The 15,253-nt window shown below is 57.2% G+C and overlaps 1 protein-coding gene across 5 annotated transcripts in view; it reads right to left on the minus strand.

Moving 5' to 3' along the window:
• Window positions 1–15,253, minus strand: part of PHYHD1 (phytanoyl-CoA dioxygenase domain containing 1) — a 151,431-nt gene that overhangs the window by 62,073 nt on the left and 74,105 nt on the right. The window lies entirely within an intron of this gene.

A 15,253-nucleotide genomic window follows, 5' to 3' on the forward strand; every position in this document is an offset into this window, starting at 1 on the left:
TTCACATCGCCTGCCCTGACATAGGGATAGTGTAGACTAAGTGGAGACCCTCTCCCTAATCTAACAAATGCTGCTGCCTTTCTTCCTGCCAAAAGGGGAGCATGAAATGATGCGTGTCCTCCTCTAGTATCTGGAGGTTCCCGGGTTAGATTTTAAGGTTGGTTCCAAACATCTTAGAAATCAGTGAAGCCATCATGGAGCTCTGAAACCTGTGTTGGCAAGTATCCAGCCCATGCACTCTTCATGGTCTCCCTGTGCACTTGCAATATCCCAAATAGACTGGACACTGTAGGGGCATATCTGCTCATGGTGATACACCCTCACAGAGGATATAGTGCACCCTGCCTTAGGGTGAAAGGCCTGCAGTAGGGGTGACTTAACCATGACTCATGCAGTGTATGGGGGCATGGCACACAGGGCTGTGTGCCATGTCCACTGTTCGGTTTTCTCTGCACCAAGACACGCAGCCTACAATGGCAGAGTACATGGCCTTGGCGAGAGGTTCCTGTGGTGGCACAACCAGGGCTGCAGCCCCAGAGGACCCTCTTCAGTACCAATGCCCTAGGTACCAGGGGTGCCCCAGAGGACCCTCTTCAGTACCCATGCCATGGGTACCAGGGGTACCCCAGAGGACCCTTTTCAGTACCCATGCCATAGGTATCAGAGGTACACCAGAGGACCCTCTTCAGTACCCATGCCCTAGATACCAGAGGTACCCCAGAGGACCTCTTCAGTACCAATGCCCTAGGTACCAGGGGTAGCCCAGAGGACCCTCTTCAGTACCCATGCCCTAGGTACCAGGGGTACCCCAGAGGACCCTCTTCAGTACCCATGCCCTAGGTACCAGGGGTACCCCAGAGGACCCTCTTCAGTACCCATGCCCTAGGTACCTGCGGTGCCCCAGAGGACCCTCTTCAGTACCCATGCCCTGGGTACCAGAGGTACCCCAGAGGATCCTCTTCAGTACCAATGCCCTGGGTACCAGGGATACCCCAGAGGACCCTCTTCAATACCCATGCCCTGGGTACCAGGGGTACCCCAGAGGACCCTCTTCAGTACCCATGCCCTGGATACCAGAGGTGCCCCAGAGGACCCTCTTCAGTACCCATGCCCTAGGTACCAGGGGTACCCCAGAGGACCCTCTTCAATACCCATGCCCTGGGTACCAGGGGTACCCCAGAGGACCCTCTTCAGTACCCATGCCCTGGATACCAGAGGTGCCCCAGAGGACCCTCTTTAGTACCCAGGCCCTAGGTACCAGAGGTACTCCGTAGGACCCTCTTCAATACCAATGCCCTAGGTACCAGGGGTACCCCAGAGGACCCTCTTCAGTACCCATGCCCTAGGTACTAGAGGTACCTCAGAGGACCCTCTAAAATACCAATGCCCTAGGTACCAGTGGTACCCCAGAGGACCCTCTTCAGTACCCATGCCCTAGATACCAGAGGTACCCCCAGAGGACCCTCTTCAGTACCCAGGCCGTAGGTACCAGAGGTACCCCAGAGGACCCTCTTTAGTACCCAGGCCCTAGGTACCAGAGGTACCCCAGAGGACCCTCTTCAGTACCCATGCCCTAGGTACCAGAGGTACCCCAGAGGACCCTCTTCAGTACCAATCCCCTCGGTACCAGGTGTACATCAGAGGACCCTCTTCAGTACCCATGCCCTAGATACCAGAGGTACCCCCAGAGGACCCTCTTCAGTACCCATGCCCTAGGTACCCCAGAGGACCCTCTTCAGTACCCATGCCCTAGGTACCAGAGGTACCCCAGAGGACCCTCTTCAGTACCAATGCCCTAGGTACCAGGGGTACCCCAGAGGACCCTCTTCAGTACCCATGCCCTAGGTACCAGGGGTACCCCAGAGGACCCTCTTCAGTACCCATGCCCTAGGTACCAGGGGTACCCCAGAGGACCCTCTTCAGTACCCATGCCCTAGGTACCAGGGGTGCCCCAGAGGACCCTCTTCAGTACCCATGCCCTAGGTACCAGAGGTACCCCAAAGGACCCTCTTCAGTACCCATGCCCTAGGTACCAGGGGTGCCCCAGAGGACCCTCTTCAGCACCCATGCCCTGGGTACCAGAGGTACCCCAGAGGACCCTCTTCAGTACCAATGCCCTGGGTACCAGGGATACCCCAGGGGACCCTCTTCAGTACCCATGCCCTGGGTACCAGGTGTTCCCCAGAGGACCCTCTTCAGTACCCATGCCCTGGATACCAGAGGTGCCCCAGAGGACCCTCTTCAGTACCCATGCCCTAGGTACCAGAGGTACTCCGTAGGACCATCTTCAGTACCCATGCCCTAGGTACCAGGGGTACCCCAGAGTACCCTCTTAAGTACCAATGCCCTAGGTACCAGGGGTACCCCAGAGGACCCTCTTCAGTACCCAGGCCCTAGGTACCAGGGGTACCCCAGAGGACCCTCTTCAGTACCAATGCCCTAGGTACCAGAGGTACCCCAGAGGACCCTCTTCAGTACCAATCCCCTCGGTACCAGGTGTACATCAGAGGACCCTCTTCAGTACCCATGCCCTAGATACCAGAGGTACCCCCAGAGGACCCTCTTCAGTACCCAGGCCGTAGGTACCAGAGGTACCCCAGAGGACCCTCTTTAGTACCCAGGCCCTAGGTACCAGAGGTACCCCAGATGACCCTCTTCAGTACCCATGCCCTAGGTACCAGGGGTACCCCAGAGGACCCTCATCAGTACCCAGGCCGTAGGTACCAGAGGTACCCCAGAGGACCCTCTTCAGTACCCAGGCCCTAGGTACCAGAGGTACCCCAGAGGACCCTCTTCAGTACCCATGCCCTAGGTACCAGGGGTACCCCAGAGGACCCTCTTCAGTACCCATGCCCTAGGTACCAGAGGTACCCCAGAGGACCCTCTTCAGTACCAATGCCCTAGGTACCAGGGGTACCCTAGAGGTCCCTCTTCAGTACCCATGCTCTAGGTACCAGGGGTGCCCCAGAGGACCCTCTTCAGTACCCATGCCCTAGGTACCAGAGGTACCCCAAATTACCCTCTTCAGTACCCATGCCCTAGGTACCAGGGGTGCCCCAGAGGACCCTCTTCAGCACCCATGCCCTGGGTACCAGAGGTACCCCAGAGGACCCTCTTCAGTACCAATTGCCTGGGTACCAGGGATACCCCAGAGGACCCTCTTCAGTACCCATGCCCTGGGTACCAGGTGTGCCCCAGAGGACCCTCTTCAGTACCCATGCCCTGGATACCAGAGGTGCCCCAGAGGACCCTCTTCAGTACCCATGCCCTAGGTACCAGAGGTACTCCGTAGGACCATCTTCAGTACCCATGCCCTGGGTACCAGGGGTACCCCAGAGGACCCTCTTCAGTACCCATGCCCTAGGTACCAGAGGTACCCCAGAGGACCCTCTTCAGTACCAATCCCCTCGGTACCAGGTGTACATCAGAGGACCCTCTTCAGTACCAATGCCCTAGGTACCAGAGGTACCCCACAGGACCCTTTTCAGTACCCATGCCCTCGGTACTAGAGGTACCCCAGAGGACCCTCTTCAGTACCAATGCCCTAGGCAGCAGGGGTACCCCAGAGGACCCCCTTCAGTACCAATGCCCTAGGTACCAGGGGTACCCCAGAGGACCCTCTTCATTACCCATGCCCTAGGTACCAGGGGTACCCCAGAGGACCCTCTTCAGTACCAATGCCCTAGGCACCAGGGGTACCCCAAAGGACCCTCTTCAGTGCCAATGCCCTAGGCAGCAGGGGTACCCCAGAGGACCCTCTTCAGTACCCATGCTCTAGGTACCAGAGGTACCCCAGAGGACCCTCTTCAGTACCCATGTCCTAGGTACCAGGGGTGCCCCAGAGGACCCTCTTCAGTACCCATGCCCTGGGTACCAGGGCTACCCCAGAGGACCCTCTTCAGTACCCATGCCCTAGGTCCCAGGGGTACCCCAGAGGACCCTCTTCAGTACCAATGCCCTAGGTACCAGAGGTACCCCAGAGGACCCTCTTCAGTACCAATGCCCTAGGTACCAGGGGTACCCCAGAGGACCCTCTTCAGTACCCATGCCCTAGGCACCAGGGGTACCCCAGAGGACCTTCTGCAGTACCAATGCCCTAGGTACCAGGGGTACCCCAGAGGACCCTCTTCAGTACCCATGCCCTAGGTGTTAGACCCGGCCCTCGTAACATAGCCAGACCTGACCCCTGCACCTCACACCAGCCCCGAGCCCACGGCCTAGCCGATCCTTCCCACCAGAACACACACACACCCGACCCGGACTTCCCCGTCCGTGGCCTTCCTCCTTTCGGCCATACCGGGCCCGCGTGCCCACTTCATGCACCAAGATGGCCGCCCGGCCCCAGCGCGACCCTGGCCTAGAGGCGCCACTTCGGCTGGAGGACATCGCGCTCCCCTTGGGATGAGAAAGGGAGGAGCAGTTTCCATCACACCTCTGCGCTTCCCTGGGAAGGTGGGTTTCGATCGACCCGCCGGCCTCCCCGAGGGCTGGCTCCACGCCTGCTGGGTGTCTGGGACTCCTCCCGACCCGGCCCTGAAAGGATCAAAGGACAATGGCAGGAAACCCCCAACAAGCGACCCCCAGGTGACAAGACCCCTGCCTGGACAGACTCCGGACATCAAAGAGGAGTCGCCCTATAACAAGGGGTGCTCTGGGACTGTCCGGCAGATTCGCCTTGGAAACACCTGAGCCCTGCTGAGTGACTCGCGGCTCCCTGAAGATCGTAAGACCTCCGAACTTGTGCTTGAACCCTGCTGAGTGACTCGCGTCTCCCTGAAGATCGTAAGACCTCCGAACTTGTGCTTGAGCCCTGCAGAGTGACTCGCGGCTCCCACAGATTCTCTTGGTCCCGCCGGACCCCACGACGACAAGCGTATCCCCCAGCACGAGGATTGTGAGCTGTGCGCCGGGTACGCTCCTGCATCTGATCCATATCCCCAAAGACTGTCCCGCTACCTCCTACCCCCCCTCCAAGACTTTGTGGGTCCGCGCTCCACTTGTATATATTTGCCTTGCTGATCATAAAGATCCTACAACTCCGATCTGATAAAGATTTAGTCTTAAGAACTCTCGGTGTGGTGTCTCTTTGTCGTGTGGTGCCGAGTGTACGATCCTAGATACGAGATTTCTCCTCTGAGGAGTCTCCCGCCAGTGCCCGGCTACGATACCTCAAGAGTGGGTCTCAGGACAGTCAGGGCCCCCTCCGGGCCCCTCGGAGGTCGCCTTCTAACATTGGTGGCAAGCGACGGGATTTGTGCCCATAATCTAGAGATCGTACCGTGAACGGTTGACGCACTACCGACAAAGATGGCAGAAGGAAACGCCGTGGTTCTCACAGAAAACGACACCAGTACCTTGTTCCAGGTGGAACAGCTGGAAGAGTACACACACAAAGAACTGAAGCAATTCTGTAAGGAACTCAAAATCGCTACCACTGGTCTCAACACCAAAGAAGATATGCAAAAGGCACTGAAAGCTTGGGTGGATTCTGGAGCCTCCTGCCCAGAAGGAGCGGGGGAGCCCCACAACGAAGCTGGACCCTCTCAAGGAGAACGCAGCAGCAACCAGGTGCGAGGCTTCGTACCAGATGGGGGCCTATCCCCGGAGGAACTCGCAGACAGAGAAAGAAGTCACCATCACGAACTCGAATTAGCCAAACTCAAAATTGAGGGCGAGTTGAAATTAGCCGAGAAAAAGCTAGCGGTGGAACAGCTACGAGTGCAGGGAGAACTAGAAGAGAAGAAACTCCAACGGGAACACGAAGGAAGGAGACTTCAACTGGAACATGAACGCAGCTTGAAGGAAATGGAGCTGAAAGCAAAAAGCGAAGAAGCACGGCCCCCGGCGAACCGAGAGGCGGCCTCCCCGGCAGAGCAGAAGGTCCACATCCCCAAGGATGTGGTCAAAGAATATTACAAAAACGATGACATTCAACAGTGGTTCCGGGCCTACGAGGTCGCCATTACCTCCCATCGGGTCCCGCAGAAGGATTGGGGGGCCGGGTTGTGGGGACGATTCCTGAGCGAAGGGAGAGACACCCTGCTCGACCTACCAACCTCCATGCAGACCTCCTATGACCACATGAAAGCGGCCCTCCTCACAAGGTACGGCCTCACCCCGGAGATGTACCGCCAGCGGTTCCGGGACTGCAGGAAGATCCCGGGTACCACCTGGGTGGAGTATGTGAATTTCTTCAGCCGCGCCTTTGATGGGTGGATCAAGGGCAGCAAGGTAACCACCCTGGAAGAACTAACAGACCTTATGTTGTGGGAACACCTGGCTGCGAACTGCTTTGTGGAACTGCGCCAGCATCTGCTCGACAGCAAGCTCACGGATCCGAGAAAGCTGGCCGTCGAGGCGGATCGCTGGACCAAGACCCGGGTCTCCCGGGGCCCTGTAGGAGAGTACCCACGAGCCAGTCAGGGACCACCCCACCAGAGAGGGGGGGGAAACCAGGGAGGGCAGAAAGAGTCCCAGTCTAGTCCCCCGAAGTCCCAACCTCCGCCTTTCCCGGCACCCCCACCAGCTGTATCCGGCCCCCCCCTGAGACGGGGGCACTGGGTGACCATCACTTGTTTCCGTTGTCAGAAGCCCGGGCATTACGCCAACGGCCCTGAATGCCCCATGGCCCCACACACCACCCAGGCAGCACCCCCCGCTAGACAGATAGCCAATGTAGCACTGGGGGAGGAGGTTGAGGAGACCGAAGAGTGGGAACCCGCAGCCATGGCCCTAGTATCCCTAGGAGATAGAGAAATGGTCCCTGGAAGCCTCCTGCCCTCCAACACGAAGAAATATGGGCAGCTCGTAACAATCAATGGCCACCAAGTAGAAGCCCTCCGTGACACCGGGGACAGCATCACCGGTGTCCTCAGTCATTTAGTCCACGAAGACCAGGTCCTCCCCAACGTCTTTTGCCCGGTCCTTTCCGCCGACAACACGGAAAGCCTATGTAAGGTAGCCCTGGTGCCTTTTGAGTGGGATGGGGTGGTCGGTAAACTGAGAGTCGCAGTGAGAACCTCCCAGCCAGTCGACTGTCTCCTGGGGAACGACCTGGAAAGTTCCCCCTGGAAACAAGTCGAGCGCAAGACCCACCTAGGGCTGATGGGCCTCCCTGAGTGGGTGTGCGCCACCACTCGATCCATGTCGGCCCGACTGACCCCCCTGAGGGAAGTCGACGATGCCCCGACCACTGAAGATACGATGGTCCCCGCCGAGGCTCCCCACATCCCCCCACCAGAAGGATCGGTCGCCAGTGACGAACCCCCGCCTTCCGACTCCGCCCAGGTCACCGAGTTAGGCGATCTGCCCCGAATTGGCCCAGTGGCGCCACGAGGGGGGCCCCTCCCGAGAGGAGTTCTGCCGAGAGCAGGCTACCTGTCCTTCCCTGGTCGGGCCCCGGCAACAGGCTGAGGCCCAGGCCGCAGGCGACCAGACGGGGACGCACCGGGTGTATTGGGAGATTGACCTTTTGTACAGCGAGCAGAAGTCGGTGGAGTTAGGGTCCGGCCGGGTGCTGGTGGTACCCCAACGCTTCCGAAACCTCCTCCTGGGCTTGGCCCACGACGTTCCCCTCGCGGGCCACTTGGGCCAGGACAAAACCTACAGTCGCCTCGTGACCCACTGCTACTGGCCCAGAATGAAAGCAGATGTAGAAGCCCACTGCAAGTCCTGTCCCACGTGCCAGGCCAGTGGGAAGAGCGGAGGAAAGCGCAAGGCTCCACTCCAACCCTTCCCTGTCGTCAGTACCCCTTTTGAGCGGGATCGACATCGACATCGTGGGGCCGCTGGACCCCCCAACTTCCCAAGGGCACCGTTTTATCCTCGTCCTGGTGGATCATGCCACCCGATACCCGGAAGCCATCCCCCTGCGCACCGTCACAGCCCCCGTGGTGGGCCGGGCGTTGATGGGAATCTTCTCCCGCATGGGTTTTCCCCGCGAGGTCGTGAGCGATCGCGGTACCAACTTTATCTCCCGATACATGAAGTCCTTATGGCAACAATGCGGGGTGTCCTATAAATTCACCACCCCGTACCACCCCCAAGGAAACGGCCTGGTAGAGCGGTTTAACCGGACTCTGAAGGGGATGATCGCGGGCTTGGAAGAGCCCCTCCGGCGTAAGTGGGACGTCCTGCTCCCCTGCCTCCTATTCGCCTACCGAGAAGTTCCCCAGAAATCCTTGGGGTTCAGCCCCTTTGAGTTACTCTATGGACACCCCGTCAGGGGACCCCTCAGCCTGGTCAAGGAAGGGTGGGAGGCGGCACCCCGAGGCCCCCCCCGAGATGTGTTCCGTTACGTCCTGACCCTCCGAAACCAGACTAGGAGGTTCCGAGAGATGGCCGAGGCCAACCTGGAGGCGAGCCAGGAGGAGATGAAGCACTGGAACGACCAGAACGCCACTCTGGTCGAGTTTCAGCCGGGCCAGCAGGTATGGGTCATGGCCCCCGTGAAACCCTGCGCCCTCCAGGATAAATGGACCGGGCCCTTCAAAGTGGTGGAGCGGAAGAGCCAGGTCACGTACTTGGTGGACGTCCAGTCACCCCGGGACCCCCTCCGGGTCCTCCACGTGAACCGCCTCAAGCCCCACTTTGTGCGGACGGAGCTGAGCCTCCTACTGGCCACTGATGACGGGTCCGAGGAGGAGTCGGATCCTCTCCCTGATCTCCTGTGCACCAAAGAGAAGGACGGCTCCGTAGAGGGAGTGAACCTCTCCCCATCCCTCACTCCCCAGCAACGGGAGGATTGCCGCCAGCTCCTAGGGCAGTTTTCTGACCTCTTCTCCCTGGTCCCCAAAGTCACCGACTGGTGTGTCCATGACGTGGATACCGGGGACAGCCCACCGGTGAGACACCGAGCCTACCGAGTCCCTGATCGGGTCCGGTCCTGTATTCAAGCCGAGGTCTCGAAAATGTTGACCCTAGGAGTGATCGAACCCCCAGACAGCCCCTGGGCCAGCCCCGTGGTCCTGGTCCCAAAAGCAGCTGTCCCCGGTGTCGCCCCAGAACTCCGCTTCTGCGTGGACTACCGGGGACTCAATGAAGTCACCCGAGCCGATGCCCACCCCATTCCCCGAGCCGACGAGCTCATTGACCGGCTCGGGGCTGCTCGGTTCCTCAGCACCTTCGATCTCACCTGCGGCTACTGGCAAATTGCGCTCACAGAAGGAGCCAAGGAGCGGTCCGCCTTCTCCACCCCGGATGGGCACTATCGCTTTCGCGTGATGCCCTTCGGGATGAAAAATGCCCCGGCCACCTTCCAGCGACTGGTAAATAGAGTCCTGGCTGGGCTGGAAAAATTCAGTGCTGCATATCTCGACGATATCGCAGTTTTTAGCTCTGAGTGGAGTGAGCACCTCCAGCACCTCCGGAGGGTGCTGACCGCCCTGCACCAAGCAGGCCTCACCGTGAAAGCCAGCAAGTGCCAGATTGGGCAAGGTTCGGTAACCTACCTGGGGCATCAGGTCGGAAGCGGGCAGGTCGCCCCTCTACAGCCCAAAATCGACGCCATCCTAGCCTGGGAACCCCCCACTACCCAAACGGAGGTCCGAGCCTTTCTGGGTCTCACGGGCTACTACCGGAGATTCATCCGGAATTACGGCAGCCTGGTCGGTCCCCTCACGGGACTCACGTCCAAGAAACAGCCCAAGAAAGTGCAGTGGTCCCCCGCCTGCCAAGAGGCGTTCGATGCCCTGAAAGCGGCCATGTGCACTGCCCCCGTCCTCCAGGCCCCCGACTACTCCAAGGAGTTTGTGGTACAAACTGATGCCTCCGAGCATGGCATCGGGGCAGTCCTCTCCCAGGTGAATGACCAAGGCCTAGACCAGCCCGTAGCCTTCCTCAGCCGAAGGCTGTTGCCCAGGGAACAGAGATGGAGCACCATCGAGCGCGAGGCGTTCGCCGTAGTCTGGGCCCTCAAGAAGTTACGCCCTTACCTGTTTGGCACCCATTTCAAGGTCCAAACCGACCATCGCCCCTTGCGATGGCTCATGCAGATGCGAGGAGAAAACCCCAAGCTACTGCGGTGGTCAATCTCCCTCCAGGGGATGGATTTCACCGTGGAACATCGCCCTGGTACGGACCACGCCAACGCCGATGGCCTCTCCCGGTTCTTCCGCCTCAGCGAAGAGAACCCCCAAGAGGATGGGTAGTTCTCTCTGGCTTTCAGCTGGGGGGGACGCGTGTTAGACCCGGCCCTCGTAACATAGCCAGACCTGACCCCTGCACCTCACACCAGCCCCGAGCCCACGGCCTAGCCGAGCCTTCCCACCAGAACACACACACCCGACCCGGACTTCCCCGTCCGTGGCCTTCCTCCTTTCGGCCACACCGGGCCCTCGTGCCCACTTCATGCACCAAGATGGCCGCCCGGCCCCAGCGCGACCCTGGCCTAGAGACGCCACTCCGGCTGGAGGACATCGCGCTCCCCTTAGGATGAGAAAGGGAGGAGCAGTTTCCATCACACCTCTGCGCTTCCCTGGGAAGGTGGGTTTCGATCGACCCGCCGGCCTCCCCGAGGGCTGGCTCCACGCCTGCTGGGTGTCTGGGACTCCTCCCGACCCGGCCCTGAAAGGATCAAAGGACAATGGCAGGAAACCCCCAACAAGCGACCCCCAGGTGACAAGACCCCTGCCTGGACAGACTCCGGACATCAAAGAGGAGTCGCCCTATAACAAGGGGTGCTCTGGGACTGTCCGGCAGATTCGCCTTGGAAACACCTGAGCCCTGCTGAGTGACTCGCGGCTCCCTGAAGATCGTAAGACCTCCGAACTTGTGCTTGAGCCCTGCTGAGTGACTCGCGGCTCCCTGAAGATCGTAAGACCTCCGAACTTGTGCTTGAGCCCTGCTGAGTGACTCACGGCTCCCTGAAGATCGTAAGAACTCCGAACTTGTACCTGAGCCCTGCTGAGTGACTCGTGGCTCCCACAGATTCTCTTGGTCCCGCCGGACCCCAAGACGACAAGCGTATCCCCCAGCTCGAGGATTGTGAGCTGTGCGCCGCGTACGCTCCTGCATCTGATCCATATCCCCAAAGACTGTCCCGCTACCTCCTACCCCCCCTCCAAGACTTTGTGGGTCCGCGCTCCACTTGTATATATTTGCCTTGCTGATCATAAAGATCCTACAACTCCGATCTGATAAATATTTAGTCTTAAGAACTCTCGGTGTGGTGTCTCTTTGTCGTGTGGTGCCGAGTGTACGATCCTAGATACGAGATTTCTCCTCTGAGGAGTCTCCCGCCAGTGCCCGGCTACGATACCTCGAGGGTGGGTCTCAGGACAGTCAGGGCCCCCTCCGGGCCCCTCTGAGGTCGCCTTCTAACACTAGGCACGAGGGGTACCCCAGAGAACCTTCTTCAGTACCCATGCCCTCGGTACCAGAGGTAACCCAGAGGACCCTCTTCAGTACCAATGCCCTCGGTACCAAGTGTACCCCAGAGGACCCTCTTCAGTACCAATGCCCTAGGTACCAGGGGTGCCCCAGAGGACCCTCTTTAGTACCCATGCCCTGGGTACCAGGGGTACCCCAGAGGACCCTCTTCAGTACCCATGCCCTAGGCACCAGAGGTACCCCAGAGGACCCTCTTCAGTACCCATGCCCTAGGTACCCCAGAGGACCCTCTGCAGTACCCATGCCCTAGGTACCAGGGGTGCCCCAGAGGACCCTCTTTAGTACCCATGCCCTGGGTACCAGGGGTACCCCAGAGGACCTTCTTCAGTACCCATGACCTAGGTACCAGGGGTGCCCCAGAGGACCCTCTTCAGTACCCATGCCCTAAGCACCAGGGGTACCCCAGAGGACCCCCTTCAGTACCAATGCCCTAGGTATCAGGGGTAACCCAGAGGACCCTCTTTAGTACCCATGCCCTAGGCACCAGGCGTACCCCAGAGGACCCTCTTCAGTACCCATGTCCTAGGTACCAGGGGTACCCCAGAGGACCCTCTTCAGTACCCATGCCCTTGGTACCAGAGGTACCCCAGAGGACCCTCTTCAGTACCCATGCCCTGGGCAGCAGGGGTACCCCAGAGGACCCTCTTCAGTACCCATGCCCTCGGTACCAGGGGTACCCCAGAGGACCCTCTTCAGTACCCATGCCCTAGGCACCAGGGGTGCCCCAGAGGACCCTCTTCAGTACCCATGCCCTAGGCACCAGGGGTACCCCAGAGGACCCTTTACAGTACCCATGCCCTCGGTACCAGGGGTACCCCAGAGGACCCTCTTCAGTACCCATGCCCTAGGTACCAGAGGTACCCCAGAGGACCCTCTTCAGTACCAGTGCCCTCGGTACCAAGTGTACCCCAGAGGACCCTCTTCAGTACCAATGCCCTAGGTACCAGGGGTGCCCCAGAGGACCCTCTTTAGTACCCATGCCCTGGGTACCAGGGGTACCCCAGAGGACCCTCTTCAGTACCCATGCCCTAGGCACCAGAGGTACCCCAGAGGACCCTTTTCAGTACCCATGCCCTAGGTACCAGAGGTACCCCAGAGGACCCTCTTCAGTACCCATGCCCTAGGTACCAGGGGTGGCCCAGAGGACCCTCTTTAGTACCCATGCCCTGGGTACCAGGGGTACCCCAGAGGACCCTCTTCAGTACCCATGCCCTAGGTACCAGAGGTACCCCAGACGACCCTCTTCAGTACCAATGCCCTAGGTACCAGGGGTACCCCAGAGGACCCTCTTCAGTACCAATGCCCTAGGTACCAGGGGTACCCCAGAGGACCCTCTTCAGTACCCATGCCCTAGGTACCAGGGGTACCCCAGAGGACCCTCTTCAGTACCAATGCCCTAGGTACCAGAGGTACTCCGTAGGACCCTCTTCAGTACCCATGCCCTAGGTACCAGGGGTACCCCAGAGGACCCTCCTCAGTACCAATGCCCTAGGCACCAGGGGTACCCCAGAGGACCCTCTTCAGTACCAATGCCCTAGGTACCAGAGGTACTCCATAGGACCCTCTTCAGTACTCATGCCCTATGTACCAGGGGTACCCCAGAGGACCCTCTTCAGTACCAATGCCCTAGGCACCAGGGGTACCCCAGAGGACCCTCTTCAGTACCAATGCCCTAGGTACCAGGGGTACCCCAGAGGAACCTCTTCAGTACCAATGCCCTAGGTACCAGGGGTACCCCAGAGGACCCTCTTCAGTACTAATGCCCTCGGTACCAGAGGTACCCCAAAGGACCGTCTTCAGTACCCATGCCCTGGGTACCAGGGGTACCAAAGAGGACCCTCTTCAGTACCCATGCCCTGGGTACCAGGGGTACCAGTTACTAGGGACTCACGGAGGTAGCTGAAGTGGTGCCACTCATGGTATAGTATTTGGGAAAGAGATCTGGCAATGGGAACCTGGTTAGAAAGGACCCACTGCACTTACAGGTTGAAATCTCATTCAGCACCAGGCAAAAAGGGGGGCTAACCATGCAAAGAGAGGCGCTTTCCTACAAATAGTATGTGTTTTGCTCATCTCTAGTCAACAAGTGATTGACGCCCGTCTAGAGTATCCCACACCTTCCTGCAGTAAAGAGCTCTGGAAATCTGTCAGGTGGGTGAAGTTAGAAGTATATAAAACAAAACCACATGCATACGCAGGTACCACTCGCCTCCCTTCTCCTTTGTTGATGATTCTACAGGTTTCAGGGTGCCCCTGATGGCCCCCGTGGTCCTGCCCCTGCAGACACTGTCCCTGCATTCTTGTATATAACATGGGTAAGCCTTTTTACTGAATGTATGCCAGTTTCAAAGCTCGTATTTCACAGACAAGAGGTCCTCGCTGGGAACTTTTTCCAGATTTCACTTTGCAAGAAATGTAGCTCCCCTAAACAAATAGAAAAACCCAAATTGGATGGGTAAAACAGTATTTCTTCCATCTTTCTTTTAGTGCTGGTAAAATAAATGCTTTGACAAGGACAGTACTGCTCAGAGGGCATCATTCAGCACACCTGACGAGCTCACCCTGGCATGCCGATCCTTGATGTAAGCCTCTACTAATGAACCATCCCCAGTGTGTGAAAATAAACCTTGGAGACACAGGCACCGTCAACAAAAAAGTTAAACGCACTGGGCCCGATTCACAGAACTAACTTAAGACAAAATCCTAAACTTACTACCATTTTGGTTTTCACAGAAGGCACTTACTCATTTTGGTATTCACAGAAGGCACTTACTCATTTTGGTATTCACAGAAGCTAGGACTCCTAGCTTTAGGACTCCTAAACTGAGAAAAATCCTAATTTTAAGACTTTCGGTATTCAAAGAAGGCATTTAGGAGTCCTAAAGTTAGGAGCCCTAACTTCTGTGAATACCAAAATGAGTGAGTGCCTTCTGTGAATACCAAAATGAGTAAGTGCCTTCTGTGAATACCAAAATGGTAGTAAGTTTAGGATTTTGTCTTAAGTTAGTTCTGTGAATCGGGCCCACTGTTCCGCACTGCACTTCATTGTCCCATTCTTAGTCTCTGTAGACCCGTTCTGTAGCGCCACAGTACTACAAAGGAAAAGCACATTTTGGAATGCATGCTTTTAATGTTCTTGCAGTGCTGCTTTACATTCAAAGTTTGAATTATAAAACTACACATTGTTGCATAAAACATCTCAGATGTTAGCACATTAGCTTTACATCTAACTCGTCTGACTTTGTTCTTTTCACCTTGGTACCTCCAGCTAAAATGGATTTTCTCCCCTGTTTTTTTCCCACATGTGGACACCGGTTTACTGTATTATCTTCCTTTTTTGCTGCTGTTTCCCAATTGATGTCTATATTACCCCCTTGTTCTTTCTTTCTGCCTACTGTAAAGCGCTTCAATATCCTTCAGGATCTTGTTCATGCTATATAAAACTTTATAAATAAATAAATGTGTTATTTCACCGCAAAAAAATAAAATCCCACATCTTCCAAAACATTGACACATATCTGCAGTCTCTAGCAACGAAAACAAGAAAATTATACTAAGAATGCTGCTCAAATGCACCAAATCTTTCTAAAGAGTACTAAAATCAATGAATAAATCAAGTAATATAAAAAGTACCTAATGAGTGGCGTGTAATATGGTTGCCATCTCGGGGTTCAGGTGACATTTGTAAAGCACGTGGCCTCCAGCCTCGAGGTCTATTGTGGTAGCCATCACTGGTAATATAGAGCCATATTACACAATGCTCTGTCGTGTAGTGCCTATATAGTCTAGATCGTATATAGCGCTGAAGTTACCATCACAGGGCGGAGTCCGCAGGAGCACAAGGTGTCCGCAGAGTGCCCTGTGC

The sequence above is a fragment of the Triturus cristatus genome, chromosome 1_2, assembly GCF_964204655.1.
Source record: "Triturus cristatus chromosome 1_2, aTriCri1.1, whole genome shotgun sequence".
In the NCBI taxonomy this organism is placed as follows: Eukaryota; Metazoa; Chordata; class Amphibia; order Caudata; family Salamandridae; genus Triturus; species Triturus cristatus.